Below are 13,410 nucleotides of genomic sequence, written 5' to 3'. Positions count from 1 at the left end.
ATCCTAATTGTCTCTAATTGTGAAGCTAGCTAAAGAGGGTGGAATTGAAAACTAGAAAGAAGACTTACCCGAAAGCAATGCTCCAAATTCTTGATCTTCAATCCAAGATTTTCAAGCTCCAAGCGGTTCCTTCACAAGAAAAATACACAAGTTAAAGAATCAAGTTAATAAAATCCTATTTTAGCACCTTCCCCGGCAACGGCGCCAAAAACTTGATGCGGCATAATTATGTACCAAAATTGCAAGTGCACAACTTATCAAGTTATAGTATAAAAAGATATCGATCCCACGAAGAAGGTGATTTTAAGAGATTATTAAACTTGGTTCTTATATTTTGTGCGTGACAATTAGGAATAAAGAATAAGTGTGAATGTGATGAGTGATTGTTGTGAATATTTGCAAAAGATAATAAATTGAATTTTAGAGGAGAGAAGGAAGAATTAAAGAATAAATGAAATCACAAGGCAAGAAATATGAATTAATAAAATCAAGAAATAAAACTAAGAATGAAAAGAAAATTTAAGAAAGTTAAGATGAAGGATTCAAAAGAGGTAAGAAATCTAGAATATAATCCACTAACCAATTTCAATTACAAAATATAAACTATTCTCTTTTTATCATATTTCAACTTAGATTTATTAAGCATAGATTATCAAACCATTTAAGGAAAGTGTAACCTATCAAATTATCATCTAAGTTAAAATTACTATTCATGATAAGAACAACAACATGATAATAATCCTAGAATTCATAAGCATAACCTATCAAACCATTTAAGATAAGCATAGATTATCAAATTCTTCTTCTACCGATTAGTTCTCTAGTTGATTATCCTAAACATGAACATTTTAAGTACAAGAGAATAACCTAGAATTCATAAGCATAACATATCAAACCATTTAAGGAAAACATAGATTATTAAATTCTTCTTCTACCGATTAGTTCTCTAGTTGATTATCCTAAACATGAACATTTTAAGTGCAAGAGAATAATTCATATAATATAAAAGAAATTAGACTAGTTTCATATAATTCTAAACTTCCTACAAGAATTAAATTCACATCTTTAAGAAATAAAAACAAGAAAAAGAACTAATTACAAAAATAAAAAGAAAAGAAAAATCTAAACTATGAACAAGAAATAAATCTAACTACAAAGAAAATAAACAAGAAATAAATCTAATTATAAAGAAAATAAAAATCTAAACTATAAAATAAATTGCAGAAATTAAATGCAAGAAAAATAAATCTACTCTACAAATTAAAGTGCAAAAAGAAATAAAAAAGACAAGAAAATAAATCTACACTACAAGCATGAATTTAAATCTAACTAATAAGCAATAATAAAGAAATTACTAAAAAAAAAATAAAAGAGAAAAGAAATGCAAACCTTCAATTGCTCTTCATCTCCATCCTCATCATTCAACAAGAGGAGAAAGAACAAATTTAAAGAGGAAAAATTATTATTATTAATTGCAACTAAAGTTATAATTTTTAGAAGGCCTTCTCAATTAAGAGTAGCCCTCCTCTCCAAAAGGAGTTTACAAAATTTTCACACTCCTAACCCCTCACTCTCTACCCCTATTTATAGTAATCTTCAAAGAATATGAGCCATTGGATTTGTCTTGAGCACCAAGCAACAATCTCCACATTTGAATTTGCTTTTTGTTCTTCTCTAGCTCAATCATAAGAGGCCTAATTGATTTTCATTTAATTTTCAAAGCTGCAGCAAAGTAAACAGTCCGGCCCACTTGAGAGAAAAATCCAAGTTGCATTGCATGAGGTCCAGCCCATTCATTATTTGATTTTCCATTCAAAACTGCAGCCGGCCCACAACTTCCAAATTCTGGCCCATGAAGCTTCCCATTTGATTTTTTTAAAAACCGAAAGCAAGTCTCCAGGTCTATTCTCTGCCTAAGTCCGGTCTTCATTTGAGTATGCATTGGATTTTCGAAATAATCTCAAGTCCGGCCCTCTTCAAAATCCAGCTGCAACCACTTGTGATTTTCGGCCCATATTTGATTTTCCAAGTTGCAAGCAATTTTCGGCCCACACTTGATTTCTTGTGCAGCAACCAAATCCATTCAATTATTTTTGCATAAAAGTCCATTCCTTGCATGCAGCAGGTCCAGGTCCGGTCCACACTTGATTTTGAAAATCCAATCTCAAGCTGCTGTTCATTCCATTCATTTGAGAGACAAAAAATTAACAATGAAGCAATCAATAAGTCCGGCCCAATCAAGTTAAAAGCCTACTCTGCAGCACAAGGCCGGTTTTCATTGATTTTGAAAACCGAAAATGACATTCAATTTGTGAATAGGAATCAAATATTTGGGACATTTGGGCTTTTTAAAAATCAAATATTTCACTTGAGAAAAGAGATGAGATTTTTGGGATTTATTCTTCATTAACCTGCAATTAAAGATAAACGCAATTATTAGTGGTATATTTATTCATATAAAATAGATAATGAGGGTATAAAATTGTAATAAAATATGATTATCAATTGGGGTTCAGTTTTCATTATACATTTGGTGTAGTACTTCCCTCAGTAGGAGGTGGAGGAGTATTTGTTGCATTAATTGATGTGCTTGTAAAGTGTATTTCAAAATTCAAGTGAGGATTATATATCATCATCATTTGATAATATTGCATCAGAACTAACTGTAATTTTACCCTTAACAACATTCAGAAGTTCTTATTTCTATGCCTTATTTCATGTAACTCATCAATGTCACTATTCAAAGACTCTTGAGCTTCTGCATCCATGGCTGCAACTGGGGTGTCACTAACATTTCCATCCTCTTCACCCACCTTTCCTTGTATAGCTTCATTATCATTAGCTTTTTCATGAGGGCTAACATGACGTTGAACATTTGATCCATCAATATTTATTCTTTCATTCATCTCCCCTTAAACTCTGAACTCATCAAACAAATCCAAATCATCAAACTCATCATCATCCACAAGCTCATTTAGGTCCATTTTATATGTTTCATCCTCAGTAGAATCATCACTGTCACTAGTTGGTGCAAGTTTGTTATCATTATGTGGATTGGGAGAGACGTTTTCATTCATAGGTCTAGGTAGGTTATTGTTTGGTGGAGTGAGAAGTGAGTTTTTATGTAAATGACTAGGAAATTGGATTGTTGTTTGGCATTTTGGTGGGCTAGCAATTTTCCTCTTGTGTGTTAATTTTTTTCTACTAGCAATTTTTTATATTTTTTGGGAGTGATGTGAATTAGATTAGGATTTTCTAGATTAGAAATTTTATTCCTCTCCCCTTCAGCCTCCATTGGAGTGTCCACAAATATTATTATATCAACATGGTGATCAACAAATATCTCCACTCTGTCTTTACAAGCTTTTCTAAGCGTTTCAACCAATTCAAATTTATATTTTAATTTTATCAAACCCACCATTCTTGGTAAGGAATAATACATGAAAAGAATATTGGAATAACCATAACTTTTCACACATTGTCTGAGTCGAGGTAAAGAAAATACATTTTCCTCATTGAATTGTACAATAAAATCTCCTCCAACATATTCAACTGAACCCCCATCACCAAATAATAACTAACATCAATGTCTAAACTTGACCATAATAGTCCCACCCATCTGCGTAAATTAAAAAGAAGATTTCAAAAACATGCAAAATATATATATATATAATATATATATATATATATATATATAATATATATATATATATATATATATATTATAGTATATATATATATATATATTATATACTATATAATATATATATATTATTATATATATATATATTATATATAATATATAGAAAACTGCGCGGAAGCACTTAGCGCCAGCGTTCCCTTGATGCTGCGCTTGGGAGGGACGTTTTTGGAAAAAAATCCCACTCCCTCTGCCTCTCTCTCTCTCATGTTCTCTCTCTCTCTCTCTCTCTCTCTCTCTCTCTCGTGACCCAACTCCCCAGGAAAACCCCGTGTTTGTGAAAAAAATCCCCGCGGTTTTGAAATAAACATCCCCTCGTGACCTCAACCCCCCCTCTCATTCCATCCTCTACCCCTAAATTGGAGGGGAAGAAAATGGAAGGAAATATTTTTTGACTAGAAACAGGGTGAGGAGCACTGCATATATATATATTAATGGAAGCATAATTATACATAGACAAAGTTTGGGAGGAGTTTGGAGGAAAAATCCAAGACCCCAAAGCAAAACAACCAGCAAAACATCAAAGTGCAATCCAAAATAGAGAAACTGCTACACTTCTAACACAAAAAAGAACAGAAAAAAGAGAAAAACAACCAACAAATTGTCCGGAAAGCTTCGAAGAAGACCGAGACTAAGAAACTAAAAAGAGAAGGACCGTTGAATCAAATTGCTGCAGAGAAATTGTCACCAACCTCAGCTCTGCCGCTGGCTTGAGCGATTTCCTTCATACCCAGGTTAATAGCCGCTTTGTGGAAATTGGAGCCAGATCTGTTGGTAGAGGTGCCTGTCCAAAATAAGACATATCTAGCAACGTTAGCGGCGATACAATGAGGACAAACTACGATTCTTTTAAAGACGAGGTTGTTGCGGCAATTCCATAAACACCAACAGAAGCACGCGAGAATAACTCTCCTGATAGTAGATAGATCCTGACTGAAAGGTGAACTGAATTTAAAAGAGATCATAGCATCCAGGTTTTGAGGCCAAACTGCTGGGGGAACATGAGGAAGAAGAGACGACCATGCTAAAGAGGAGAAAACACATTTAATGAACAAATGATCGTGAGATTCTATAGCCTCATTGCAGAGAAGGCAACTGGGGCTACCTGACCATCCTTTGGACTGTTGTGCGCAGCAGAAATTTCGGCAGCACCTCTGGTGCGCAAGGTGCACAACAAGAGATTAGATCACAATGAAATTCTCGTTTCTCAAAGGAAACAAGAACCAAAAGCCAGATATCTCATCAAAGTGAGATATCAGCTCTTCCTCTCGTCAGCTCTAGGACTGCGCGTCGAGGGTCCTCTCGTCAGCTCTAGGACTGCGCGTCGAGGGTCCTCTCGTCAGCTCTAGGACTGCGCGTCGAGGGATCCTACAAGCTATTACAAATCACGGCAAGAACACAAAATTTTACGTGGTTCGGCAAACTGCCTACGTCCACGGGGCAAGGAGGGGGAGATCTACTATTAGAGGGAGAGATACAACTGGGGTTTACAATCACACAACCTAAACCCTCTCACAAATTCTCTAATCCCTCATACAAATATCTCTCTCAAAACGATGCACAAAACCCTAACAAAAGCCTTCTGCCAGCGCCACCGCGCTCACGTTCACAACCCCGTGGCCCCCACTCACAATTCTCCACCTCGGCGAAGTTTTCCCAAAACTAAGCCGACACCAATCAAAACAAATGCCTCACTTGTTACATCCAGTACGTCAAGGCAACAGACTCATGACAACGAACTCCATCCACACAAGTCGAGACCCAAACGGGAGTGCGAACACTCAACCCAAACCAAATAGTGTCTACTCACCAATCAAACTGAGCCTACACCGACTACACCAAATGCCTCACTTGCTGAGACCCAAATGGGAGTGCAAACACTCACCCCAAATGTCGATGTCGCTCACCAAATCGGCTGCATCATAAAGACTGCCTACGTATCCTCTTGCCCAAGGAATCAAGCCTTCACGTAGTTCACCTAAATGGCCGCTAACGGCCTCAATCCAATAGAAGAGTTTGCAACCCTTCTCCAACATCACGATCAAGTCTGCGGCTGATAGCACCTCCAATGGCCCTAAACTGAAACAATCCAAACATCTCCACCTGAGATGAACCAACGGCCATGTCTAGACTACATCTATCAGCTGCACTCGAATCAATCAACCTATCATCTGCGTCCAAAACAACATGATTCCCAATCTGTGTCACATCAGCTGGAATCCCAAATGATACAGTATGATCTGGAGTTTTCACCCAACGTGGAGTAGCATCACTCTCCACCCGCTGCGATGTCCTAATGATCTGATCACCACTCTCCACCTGCCGAGAGTCAAACGTGACATACCTGCTCAGAACAAGGTCAGAAGCCAATACCTGATAATTAAACACGCATCTGAATCCCAAATGTGCTATCGGATCAAATCTCATATCCACGATATGACCAAGTGCTGGGTAGCTAAACATCCGACGCAATCCAAAATCTGAAGCAGCTCCACCAGATCCAAAATCTCTACATGCAGCAGTCAGCAACCTATACATAAGATTGTTGGACCCTAGAGGGGGGGTGATTAGGGTCTTATGCTAATCTAATCCGATTTAAATGCCAATTAAAACTAATTAACAAGTTATCCAAGCAAGTATGAAATACAACAATATTTGTAAGCTAGGATAAGCAATATGAACAACAAGATATATCCTAATAATGAGATATAGGCAATATATGTGCAAGGATATATAAACAACACAAGGGTAGATAATCTAAACAAGATAGTGGATGATATGAGCAATGCACAATGGCGATATAAGATATGAACATAAATAGAAATGAACGCCAAAGCACACTCAAACACAATCAAATGATCACGGAGTTCGGACCTTCCGTCCTACGTCTCCGCTCCCCACTCCCGGGGAGAAATCCACTATCAACAATCCGGTTTGGAAGCCGGAACTTCTACACACTCGGTTTTCAAGTACACCGAAAACTCTCACACAACAAACACTATGTAAACACACTCTACACCCACTAAGTGTTGAACTAGACGTGTCTCCCTCAAGTGCTCGGTTACAACCTCTCCTTAGGTTCGTCAACCGACGCCACTCCTCTTGGGACGATCCCCGACTCTCACCACACACTCCTCACTCGGTGTACAAGTGTATTACAAAGTGAATCTCACAATAAGGCTCAATACAATAAATGTTTGTTCTCTACTATGGATGAGAACACAATGAAAGCTCACACTCAATTGTTACAACTCTCACCAACCCAAATATACTATGTATGAAAATACATTAAGCTCATGTGGGTGTGTAAACAATCAACTAAACTCAAATGTAAAACTAACTTTAAATAAGATGATAATCAAGCAAATAGATATAAAGCTAGAAAAGAGTTTAGGGAAACTTCTCAATAGATGACACCAAGCAAAAAGACAAAATAATGGATATATATAAATCTATAAAATATAGCCGTTAGCTACAGTAACCAACCTCCAGAGACATTTCCGGTCGACCGGTCCGGTCGACCGGAGTACTGTAGCAGTGTGCAGCTATTTTGTAAAATCAATTTAAAATAGTAAATTAACTCCAAAAATTATGAAATTTTGTGGAAATGTTCTAGACATGTAGAATAATATGTCAGAGAAAGAAGTTCTGAAAAATCTTTTCCCAGTTGATAGAAATAAATATTTGAACACAAATTTACAGTTTCTGAAAAACTGTTAACATATACGATTTTGTAAAATCAATTAGGCACAGTAAATCAACTCCAAAAATAGTAAAATTTTGAGGGAAGTTTCTAAACATGTCAAAGAAAGAATTTCTTGAATATCACTTCCCATTTATGAAAACTCATCTGTTTTGTAAAACATGCACGAACATGCACGAATGAAAAACATGATTTTGTAAATTCCATTAAACATAACAAATCAATTCCAAACTTGATGAAACTTTGCGAAATGTTTGTAAACATGAAAACAAACATGTTAGAAAAAGAGTTTCTCAATTTGCATTTATAATTTGTGAAAAAACACTGTATTCTGCAAAAGTACTAAAAGACGTATATATGAAAAACATGTGATTGTTATTTTTGACTCAAAACAAGTTTTGAAAACTTATGGAATATTTATATGGACATAATAAAAGTTGTTTATGATGTAAATATAGTCCAAAACTTATTTTGCATAAAAACACTTATAGTTACGAAAATCACAAATATATATGTGTGTGTATGTTTGAGCTTATAGAATTAACACACATAATATAAACCTATACTAAATATACCCAAGCTTGATGAAGGTCTTCAATGAGCATGACTTGGTAAACTTTGCGGATGAAGCTTGAACTTGATCTTTAACTTGAATTGTATGTTGCTTCACTCCACAATTCCGCCAACCTCCTCTTGATATGATCGTGTAGGCTTAATCCATCCAACCTCCAACAACGTTGTTTGTCTACAATATATAAGAATGTACAAATACTAGACAAATAACATTAGTAGTAAATTGTTTGTTAAACATCATCAAAACAAAGAGGCCAACAAAGATGGCCCAAACATGTCGTAGCCCGCACACTAATGCCAATGCTCGACATCAAACACCGATCCTCCTCCAGAAAGGAAAAGCTCCCCAAATCTGCCATCTCATCACGTCACCTCAAAGTTTCCATACCAATGAAGTGTCTCCAATTGCCGTGAGCTCGGCACAAATGCATAAATAGGTCCCTCTTGTACCTCCCTCTAACATCAGACTGAAGTACCTTCACCTTTCTGCCAATACACTTCCTCCATTTGTTACGTGCTTCTAGGACTTCACACCAACGGGACTTGGTTGCAACTCACCAATGCCTAGAGCAATCTCCAACTGTGAAAACCACATACCTATTACCTCCCAATGATGCTCTCTTGGAAGGCTCCCGAATGCCTGAATGAACACCCCTCAGAAAACCCCTCGAATGATGGATAGAAGTGCCAAACTCCATCTCGGTCTTCTCGCTCATACCAATGGGTTCACAGGACTTCAAACTGCAGGTCATAGCACTCCTCAACAACCTATGCACGGCATTACCAATCAAATAACCCAGCATCAAACAACGCCACAGTCTAGCCGAATCTGATGAAGTCGTCATCTCGCTATCAATCGTCGTGCTTCCAAGTAAATAATACAAATTGCTCCTTCTGATGCCCTTCATCACAATCATGGACCCCGATGTGACCTTCAAACGTGCATCCACCAAGGTCACTTTATAGCCAGATGTCACCAAAGCTCCTAGTGAAATGATGTTCTTCGACAACTGCGGAACGAACCTCACTTCTTCCAACTCCCGTACCATCCCGTCACTCATCTTAATCCGAACGGTACCAATACCACCAATAGAGCATGCATGTCCATTACCCATGAGCACAACATCCTCTCTTTCCAACTTCTGAAAGCTGGAGAACCAATCCCTCCTAGGGCAAACGTGGTATGAAGCACCCGAATCCAACATCCACTCTGTAGAGTTGGCAACACAAACTGACGGTAGTGCAGACAACGAATAGCCCGAAGAATCCGAATCTGAATTGTCGCCACTATTCTTGACAACATTCACCTCTGAAGTTTGTACAGCTTTCCCCTTATTCTTCTCGGCTCGATCTAACTTTGGGCATTCGGCTTTCCAATGTCCATCCTCTTTACAAAAGGCACATTGATTCCTATGAATCCCACGATGTGCACCTCTAGACCGCGACCTTCTGCTTCGGTTTGAACCACGGCCATGAACTACTAATGCATCTCCCGATGCCTTCTCGGAGGACTCATCAACACTCTTCCTCAACTCATAATTCACCAATGCTGAGGTCACCTCCTTGTAACTAACAGTAGTTCTTCCATTAATCATAGTTAGGACAAAAGTACCATAATCATCCTCGAGCAATGAACACAAAAGTAGCATCGTGTTGTCTTCATCCTCAACCATGATATCCACATTAGCCATGTCTGAAAGTAGCTTTGTGAAGTTGTTAACATGCTCCCTAATGGAAACTCCCCTCTTCATCTTGAACTGGTAAAACCTCTTCTTCAAGTGAAGCCGATTCTCAATGCTCTTAGTAAGATACTTTTCATTGAGTGTTTCCCACATCTTCTTCGCCGACGTCTCGTTCATCACGTCATAAATAAGATCCGGCGTCAAGCATGACCGAATAACTCCACACGCCCTACTATTCATCTTCTTCCAAACCTTAGCTTCCATCTCGGCAGGTTTCCCTTGTAACTCAAGAGTCTCCTCCAAATTCTGAGCGTCCAAGGCGTCCATCACCTGACACCTCCACAATCCGAAGTTAATCTTGCCGTCGAACTTCGGAACATCAATCTTCATGTTATTGATGCTCAAACTATGTATCGTCTTCGTAAGAGACGATCCCGATGTGCTTGTTTCACCCATGTTGTCGATCTAATCTTCAAATAGGAATCCTTCAGCGAATCCTTCAAACAAGCTCCCAAGTCCAACCCGGAGCTCTGATACCACTTGTTGTGCGCAGCGGAAATTTCGGCAGCACCTCCGGTGCGCAAGGTGCACAACAAGAGCTTAGATCACAACGGAATTCTCGTTTCTCAAAGGAAACAAGAACCAAAAGCCAGATATCTTATCAAAGTGAGATATCAGTTCTTCCTCTCGTCAGCTCTAGGACTGCGCGTCGAGGGAACCTATAAGCTATTACAAATCATGGTAAGAACACAAATTTTTACGTGGTTCGGCAAATAGCCTACGTCCACGGGACAAGGAGGGGGAGATCTACTAATAGAGGGAGAGATACAATAAAGGTTTACAATCTCACAACCTAAACCCTCTCACAAACTCTCAGATCCCTCACACAAAAATCTCTCACAAAGGATGACAAAACCCTCTCAAAAGCCGGCAACTCCTCTGCGTTTCTTCTCAAAAGGACAGCAGCTTTCGCACCTCTGCCTTGCACACGCACTGTCGTCGTTTTTTCTACAGCCACAAACAATGAAACCCTCAACTTGCACAGCCCTTCACGAAACCCTAGGCAAGGGTTTATATATTAATTCCGCCTCTGCTTGTTTTTGTTTCATGGGCCGCACGGCATCCGCACAAAACTTTAACCAGCGGGTCATTGAAAGAATCTTCACATGGGTGGCTGTCTCAAGCGCTCACGTTCACAACCCCGTGGCCCCCACTCACATGGACACCAAATTTTTCCTTGTATTCCATCCTTTGGACACGAAAATGGAAGGAAATTTAACCTTCCATTCCATCCTCTAACCCCTCAAAAAAACTCCCAAACTAGGTGAAATTGAAATTTCACTTTAACTTCCATCCAAACAAGGTGTAAGTGTAAGTTGAATGTCTAACAGTAAGTCTACACGAGCATTCGTTAAAAAAAAACACAGAGACGCATTGTTGGCTCCTTATATATTGGTTTGTATACTAGCAGTCCATAAAGAATTTGGATGACTTTAACTTCGCATTCTCTGGGCTTCTGAGCTTTTTAATAGTCCTAAATTCATTGTCCTAAATTCCTAGCTCGTCGCCGTCTCATGTGTTCTTAATAGCTAGTTAATTGCACATATACCCATGCGGTATCAATGTTTTGAACTTTCTACCTCAATAGTTTTGCAGATAGACCTCCGGGTTTAATTTTTTTCTTTTTACTCTTTCACCTTGGGTGAAATTCGGAGGATATTGCTTATGGGGTGAAATCTTTGAGGATATTGTCCCTGGGTGAAATTAGGGAGCCTATCTGAGGCAAAAAGCGTGTAGATGTTCACATCTGAATATATAATATGTAAACTTCCTATAGATGATGCGGCAAGTTTGGATGAGTTAAAGGCTGATAGTGGATCAATCTCAAGCACAAGCAACAAGAGGGAGAGAATGCGAAGGAGCAATGAGGATGTCTTACCTCATGTGGCTAAAACAGCAGCAAATTTGGTATATTTGGTAAATTTCTTGATAATTTAGCTGAAAAGATGAGTGTAGACTTTTTGAGTGGAGTAAGAAAAGAAGTAACCTAAATAAGGAGATGATGAAGCTCACAAATTTGAGCATCAGAGATCAAATTAAAGCTGCTGTAATGTTAGCTAAAGACAATGAGTGGCTTGATATATTTTTTACTTTTGAGGAGGTTGAGAGGACTGATGAATTTGTGAGGATTTTATTGGGCGGAGATCTAAACTGATAAGACTTGATTAAGGTATGACTTGTCTCCTACGTATTGTTCACTATATATTTGATTGTATCTTTTGATCAAGTTTTGATAACTATTCTATTTGGTTGCCTTTTTTTTTATGCAGTGATGATTTTCTACATTAGCGATGAGTATTGAGAAGAGTTTCTAGCTACTTGCTTCCGTCTTTTTTTTTTTCTTTATTGTCAATTTTTTTTTTCTTGATGTCAATCACTTGATGTTTAATTTTAATTGTAAAATTCTTGTAGTTCATGTACATTGAATGTTGAAATCGTATGAATGTCATGTTTCATGTATTTGTTTACCTACCAATTATTTTCTTGATGTTCAAAAATAATTGTACTTATAGCCCATATACATTTGTGTTATGTGTACGTCTTAGATTCAAGGACTTCAAAGAAAGTTTTCCAGAGATGAACTTAAGTAAATTGTTGCTTAATTGAATACATGCAATCGAGCTATTTCCGTAACAAAAACACTAATGATGTTTAATAGGTACATCGATGTGATTCTAATTTCAGTGCTCTTTCGCTAATTTCTGAATTTGAAAATATAATGTATTCTTGAAAATTGGTATCGTCTAGTTCTCTTCAACTAACCTTTTCACTTGTGCATAGTAAATTATTCTAACTTTTTTTTGTAGCCATGCAAGATTGGAAACTTGTGCATAGCATGAAGCTTAGCATGAAGCTTAGTCCTGTACTCAGAAAAGAAAAATTTTATAGAATTATTTACAGCTGACAAAATTGAAAGTTTGATGGAACAAATGAAAAAAGTAAAATAATAAGAGGAAAGTTTTTAGTCATGAGGATATTAAGACTGTTTCCGTTTACTTCAAAATGGTAGTAGGATTGGGACAATAAGTGGGATTGGGATTAGGCCCAGTCCCACATGTTGTCCTAATCCCAATCTCTTAGTCAAGTAAATGCTACCTTAGTATATAAACTTTTGTCACTGAAGATGGTTATAGGTACTAATCTGCACTTTTTTTTCTAAAAATAACATAGAAGATAAAATCCACACCACAAATTTATAACCGAATGTAGGGGTTGAAGATGCATTACCAAATAACAGTAGTATATATACGCAATTATCAGTTTATAGGCCCAAAGCCAGCCAATTAGTAAGGTACGGATTGGGCCCTCGTGAAGAAAGGTTGAGCCTCATATTGACCTGGGTGTTTTATTGTTATACTAGTTTTTGTGCACGTGCAATGCACGTGATTGCACGTGGTTAAATATTAAAATTATTTATTTTTTGTTTATTTTCTTACTATAAAATAAGTCAGATTCATTTTGAGTTAAAATCTATAAAGATGGATTATCACATTTGCCATAATTTTTATTTATACATTTTTAAAAAAAAATATGAAATAGATTTGTGTGTAAAACTGGGATCAATATACTTTTATATACTTGCATATACAACATTATTTTTTTAAATTTGTATATATCAAACTTCATGTAACATATTTGTTTATCGGATCAAATCATCGATCTCCAATTTATTTATTTTTGTCATTAAATAT

The 13,410-nt window shown here is 37.3% G+C and overlaps 1 long non-coding RNA gene across 1 annotated transcript; it reads left to right on the top strand.

Annotated features, from left to right (window-relative positions):
- LOC109843643 lies at positions 11,156-12,178 on the top strand. The gene is made up of 2 exons (XR_002247750.1): positions 11,156-11,888; positions 11,989-12,178. It is a non-coding gene; the product is annotated as an uncharacterized LOC109843643 (long non-coding RNA).

Source organism: Asparagus officinalis, chromosome 5, assembly GCF_001876935.1.
Source record: "Asparagus officinalis chromosome 5, Aspof.V1, whole genome shotgun sequence".
NCBI classification, from domain to species: Eukaryota; Viridiplantae; Streptophyta; class Magnoliopsida; order Asparagales; family Asparagaceae; genus Asparagus; species Asparagus officinalis.
The sequence above is the reverse complement of the archived record's forward strand: the minus strand, read 5'-3'. Positions and strand labels throughout refer to the sequence as shown.